The following is a 6,000-nucleotide window of genomic DNA, read 5'->3' as shown; positions in this document are numbered from 1 at the left end:
GGCGGCGGTGAATTGGCCACTATGGGGTGGAGGACGGAGGAGGCTGGGGTTTCGCGGCTGGTGGAGAGGGCGTTTTCGCGCCCACGGAGTATGAATGGGGAAACGGAGGGAGGCGGGGAACTAAGGGGGAACAATGTTTCGGTTTGAGACGCGCTTGTTTGAAATTTGGGGAAAGTTACAAACTTTGCCCCCATCTAAAATTTCGGACATATTGCGGGTTGGGGGTAGGACAATCATGTCAGGTGTCCCAAATGTGGGCGGGATAGATTTCGGCCGAGCGCATGGGTAGGCGCCCACGGCGTATGAATGCTTCTTGGAGGCCGTTGAGACTGGCGTCTTGGTGAAGTTACAAACCTACCCGGTTTAGACCTTTAGACATCGGGCCGATAGGCTACACGGCCAGAGTCAGGACAGTAATTTCCTACCACCAAAACATTAGTCTCGCGCGGTTTCGGGTGACCAGAGGCCTATTTGGCGCTTCGTTCAATATTTGGGAGCAGAAGCATTAACGTTTTCGGTTCTCTCGAATTGAACTTTCAGGATTTGTCAAACTTCACAAATCTTTACTCTTGAAAATCCTAAAGCTACGATTATTTTGGAATGGAGGGGGTACATTTGAATATACATTGTACACGAGTATATATTAAAAAATATGCAACTTACCTCAGTTCATGCATGGTTCCAGATATAATCTCCTTGGTTGCAAAAAAAAGTTAGATATGCGTATGAATATATATAGCATGTTCAAACTCACAACAAAGATTGATGCCCCCTTTTACATCTGATTTACAAATGCCATTATCTCGGGTTCAAGTAGATGAATGCACTTCCTATGAATTCGAATCTTCTAAACCCCCTTTATGTTGAATTCGACATGTATTCTATTTCGTAGCTAGCAATTTGGAATGTATCCATGCAAGTGACAAATGTATAAAGTGATTCACACTAACAACATGGAGTGCACTAATTAATGTTTATATATGAATTGCAAAAGCATCCATTGCCTGTATTTCAAACCGCTCTCACTCTATGGATCGATAATATGAAATAAACACATGCACATGCTAGAATTCAATAGAGTATGGGTGTCTGATAGACCGATTTTCGTCCATACGCAATTTGCAAAATTCATGATCTCATCCAAAAATAATAATGCCATTTATATTTTAATTTAATGCGTAGAACCGCCTTTTACACGTAGATGGACTATGCCTCGCCCCGTTCTCACAAACGCGTTATATATCTCTCTATCTAAGGCATAAGTGCACACACTTTATATGCATCGACATTTCTCTTTCACACATGCTCACAATCTCTCTCATGGTGTCGGGGTGTCTCACGCACATGCTCTCTCTGTTTCTCTCTCTCTCTCTTTCTGACTACTATGTACCACTCTTTTCACTAATCTCAGTTGGAAAACACTATTTCTCTCACATGCATATATACACATGCACAATCTCTACTAGCCCTCTATACGCACATATATGTGCCTACGTGTCTCCCGTACGCACATTATCTTTAGGCCTCTCTCGCACACATTGCCCCCCCGACACACCTCTCTCTTAGTAGTTGGCAGATATGATTTCATCATATCATTCGGTAGGATACCCCTGGCTGTTAGGCTGGATGGTAATACGAGGCAAAGTTTTACCCTAGTTCGGATCGGACCCTTGCAGTTGAAGAAAGAGCCTACTCCTGGTACTGTATATTAGTGATAGGGGTGTGTACAAAGTACACGTGAATACCAGGCATTGTGCGTGTGTGTATACTATCGACGAACTAGCCCCCAAGCTTGTATAACATACTAAGGGCCTAGGGTTACAAATCATATATAGTCGGCTTATCACCAGTGGGGATAGAGTCCTCCGCGACTCTGGTAGCTTCGTGTTGTATGCCGAGTCCTCCACATGGGTCTTCGTATAACACGTCTCGGTCCAACCTATATGTGGCGCAGGATGGAACCGACCCATGAGTCTACATGTTGACCCACCATAACTAGAAATGATGTGCCCACCACACCACACACGCAATCGGCCACTAAGAAAATAAGCATATACAATAGTACAATGGTATCTAGCTCACGATACGTCTCCATATTTTGTTGATGACACTGACGGACTTTGCATTTGATGCGTGCTCCGTATTTTGTTGACGACACTTACGGTCATTGTATTTGAAGCGAAAGCACGATATAGTCACTGGACTTCAGAATAAGCTCATCACGGTCACCACATACATTTTGTCGTGCTAACCAACATGTGGTTGGATGGTTAGAGGACAGTGGTTTCTCGAGCCCACCAAGGTTAAAGTCCCGGTGCTCGCATTTTTCTTGTGTTAACTTCAGTATTTTCCGGCGATGTACGTTCAGTGGGAGGAGACGTTCCACTCGACTACGGGGCACCTATGGTGACTTCGTAAAATCTCAAGATCATATATGCTGGCCCACTCTCTCGAAGGTGCTCACAGGGGTAGGGTTCGCGTGTGTGCGCTTATAGCGGTGAGTGCTTGCGCGTATATATGAGCCCTTGCGTCTGTACCATGTTAAACAAATACATATCATGATTATACGGTCACTGGCTCACCCGTACAACTCTGTATTTTGTTGATGACACAATCAATTGACCAGTCAAACATTCCACGCGGCGCAACTAGTGTTGCACCATCGGGGCGTGTAACCATGGGGCCCACCTGTCAGCCCGTATATGAAAGAAAGAAATGGTAGTTTGAGTCTGTACTGTGTTAATAAAATAGGAGTACATTTTAGGGTGATCATACGGTCACTGGCTCACCATACAGCTCCGTAATTTGTTTATAACACGATCAATTGACCAGTCAAACGGTCCACATTCAGCAGCGCACATTACCATAGGGCCCACCCGTCAGCGCGCATATGAAGGACAGAAATGGTAATAAATTAGCGGTCGGTGGGTATTCGAAGTCGTGAGACCTCTGGTTGGCAGTCACCGGCGGTTGGGGGGGGGGCGTTCATTGGGCGGTGGGGTGGGGATCCCCGGAGAAAAAGCTCGGCGGGGGGGGGGGGGGGCTAGAGGGATGGCCGGTGCGGCGGCGGACCGGCGGTGGGGAGTGGTTTCGGGGAGGGCGGGCCGGCCGTGGGCGGCGGGGGCTGGCGGTTCGGCCGGTGGTGGCTGGCGGCTCAGGGGGGGGTGGAGTTTGATGATAAACTTGAGGCCCTTGATTTCGTATCCAATGGCTGGAAAATTTAAAGACCAGAGATGAAAAAGTCAGTCGACTGACGTGTAGCCTCACCCCGCACGTACACATGCACGCACGCAAGACACGCACGCATGTAGGCGTGCAACACTGACACGTACACACGCACGCATGCTGGCGTGCAACACTGACACGTACACATGCACTCACGAACACACGCACGTACGCACCCATGCATGCAACACTGAAACGTACCCTTGCACGCACACAACACTCGCACGCCTGCATGCACACAGCACACGACGCAAGACACACGCTCAACCTATACGTGCATGCACCCTTTGTTAAGGACATGGATTGTTACGGGTATTAATCAATCTTATCTGTGATAAGCAGAACATTGATGTTTGCAGCGGTCTTTATGAATCTCAACGTATCGAACGGGCTATCAACATAGTAGGCTTATCTACATGAAAAAGATGACGTCACACTCAATGAACAATCATCGGTTTATGAAATGCCCGCTTCTAACCGCCCTGGCCCACCAAAGGTTCCTCTGCTGTGCGCTGCCTGCGTTGGGTCACTGACATGCAGGCCATGCACCCAAAGAGCCCACACGTCAGTGGAAGAACGGCGCGGTGTCCTAGGTCAGAGTCGAGGGCACCACTCGCGGCACGCCCGGCTGAACACGCCTCCGTGCCGCATTCAAACGCCTTCATGAAACCCGCCCGTGTGGAAGCCGAGAAACCCACTCTGGACACACGTCCATTCATGACCGGGCCGGCGTTAAACGCAACGCCGGCCGAGCTCCTCCCGTCCGCCGTCTATTTAGTCTCCTATTTAAACGAGGCCAAATGCCGGCCAAGAATCGCACACCTCCGCCGCTCCCCTATCTCCTCCACCATTTTTTCCACTCTTACAACGGCTTACGAAGAGTAGTTATTCCGCATCCAAGCCGGATGGGTAGCCCGCCGGATACGAGCTATGCAGCTCGCTGATCCACCTCCGTCCCCTCGCCCGACGGAGCCAGTTGCCGCCCCAAGCCGGCGCGCGGTTCAGCAACTCGCCGCTCCAGGCCAGCTCGACGAGGAGCGGCGCACGGGCGTCGTTGCTGCCGTCCACACCGCCGCCTTGTACCGCGTCTCTCGTTTCTGTGGCCGAGACACCCATGCCGGCGGCCGCGCCATGCAAGCAGCGACAGAAGCCGGGTGCGCGGAGAGCGACGAGTCGGTGGCCAGCGCCTCCGCGTCCGTCGCCATCGTCGAGGAGAAGTAGAACACGGGAGGCCGCCGCCGCTTGGGTCCCATGAAGGCCACCGCGGAGGCGACGACGGCGTACACAGCAGGTGTCTTGCGGATCCTTTTGTTGCGAGGACCTTCGTCGACCCCGCATGGCCTCCCCGGAAGAGGGGAATGTTAGGATGAACTCGAGCCGGTGCCGGCCATGGCGAAGTAGTGGCCGGTGATGAACTCGAACCGGTGCCGGCCACCATCATCTTTGGCACCAGTCAATGATATCAGTTGGGCAGTGGGGAAGCGAGTCATCCTTTGCACTGAAGCATATACCTCCGGGGCTCCCGACAGGGTGATCGTGCTGCCGGACATGAGGAACACAAATCGATCGGCGAGCGACCATTTAGGCCAGGTATTATATACCTGTGCTGTCCAGAACTAGCACCGTGTAGTTCATTTTAATGTAATGAAATCCGTCATGTTTGTATGAAAATCCAGTATTTTATATGATTTCCGTCGTTGTTTATATGAAATATCAGTTTGTCTATGTGTTTGCGTGAATTTCGTCCGGTTGGTTGAGTTGCTGTCATAATGTGTGCGGCTACGGTTGGATGGCGTAATTTGCGGGTCCCCGGTCGGTCTGCGGTCGGCTCGGGCGGCGTTGTGGGACAAAAAAACACAGCTCATGCGAGCTCGTCTCCAACGTGCGCGCTGGAGGATGCATGACAACATGAGCACCCGAGCCATTCCTCGTTCTTCGGTGGCAAAGGCACCGGTGGACAAAAGGGTCGCCAATATTTTGGCTACCCCGGGCAAGATCCAAACAGCCCCTCCCAACAGATTCAAATCCCTCGTTCACCGTGGAATTTTGCCATGTGTTGTTTTCATGGACTAGCAAGGTGCCCGTGCATTGCACGGAACATCAAGATGCATTTTTTTACAAACTCCCGCATGCATGCAAGGGATAATTAATGTCCTCCTTTGCTAGTACCACGAGGCAAACACCATTAATATTGCATCGAATAGTGTTAGTGGCCTTGTATATCTGCAAATTGTAATTTTGATAGTGGCCCCTTGTATATAAAAATGGAGGGAGAAAGATGAGAGATAAGGTGAGGAGGAGTGGGGCGTGGTGGTGACTGGTGGTCGGACTGGGCGGAGGCATGGGGATGGATGGCGCATTATGTCTAGGTTTGTATCTCTCTCACACACACCCACGTAGCTGGGGGACGTGCACGAAGAGAAGAGCTGCACGCACGACGCACGTACTCCCGCTCTTTCCCAACCACACCCGCGCGGGTACACGGTGGAGCTCATTTCTGTACGAAAAAGGCAGCCCACGTGGTAATTTGGCACGTGTACTGGTTGTCCACTTGGTGGAGGGAGGATCGTCTACCACGGGTGAACAAACAAATTGCGACTTGACATGTTATGTTAAATTAAAAAAAGAGGCAAACCATGTGGGGCCTACCTTAGAGGCAAGGCTCTATACACTGGAGTACTTTTGATGTGTCCCGTCAACTCGCAGAACGAGGAGAAGCTTGCTTAGTACGCCGTCTCCCCCGCCCACGAGCGCGGTGGCTCGCAGGATGAGGTG

This window comes from Aegilops tauschii, chromosome 3, assembly GCF_002575655.3.
Source record: "Aegilops tauschii subsp. strangulata cultivar AL8/78 chromosome 3, Aet v6.0, whole genome shotgun sequence".
Classification (NCBI taxonomy): Eukaryota; Viridiplantae; Streptophyta; class Magnoliopsida; order Poales; family Poaceae; genus Aegilops; species Aegilops tauschii.
The sequence above is the reverse complement of the archived record's forward strand: the minus strand, read 5'-3'. Positions refer to the sequence as shown.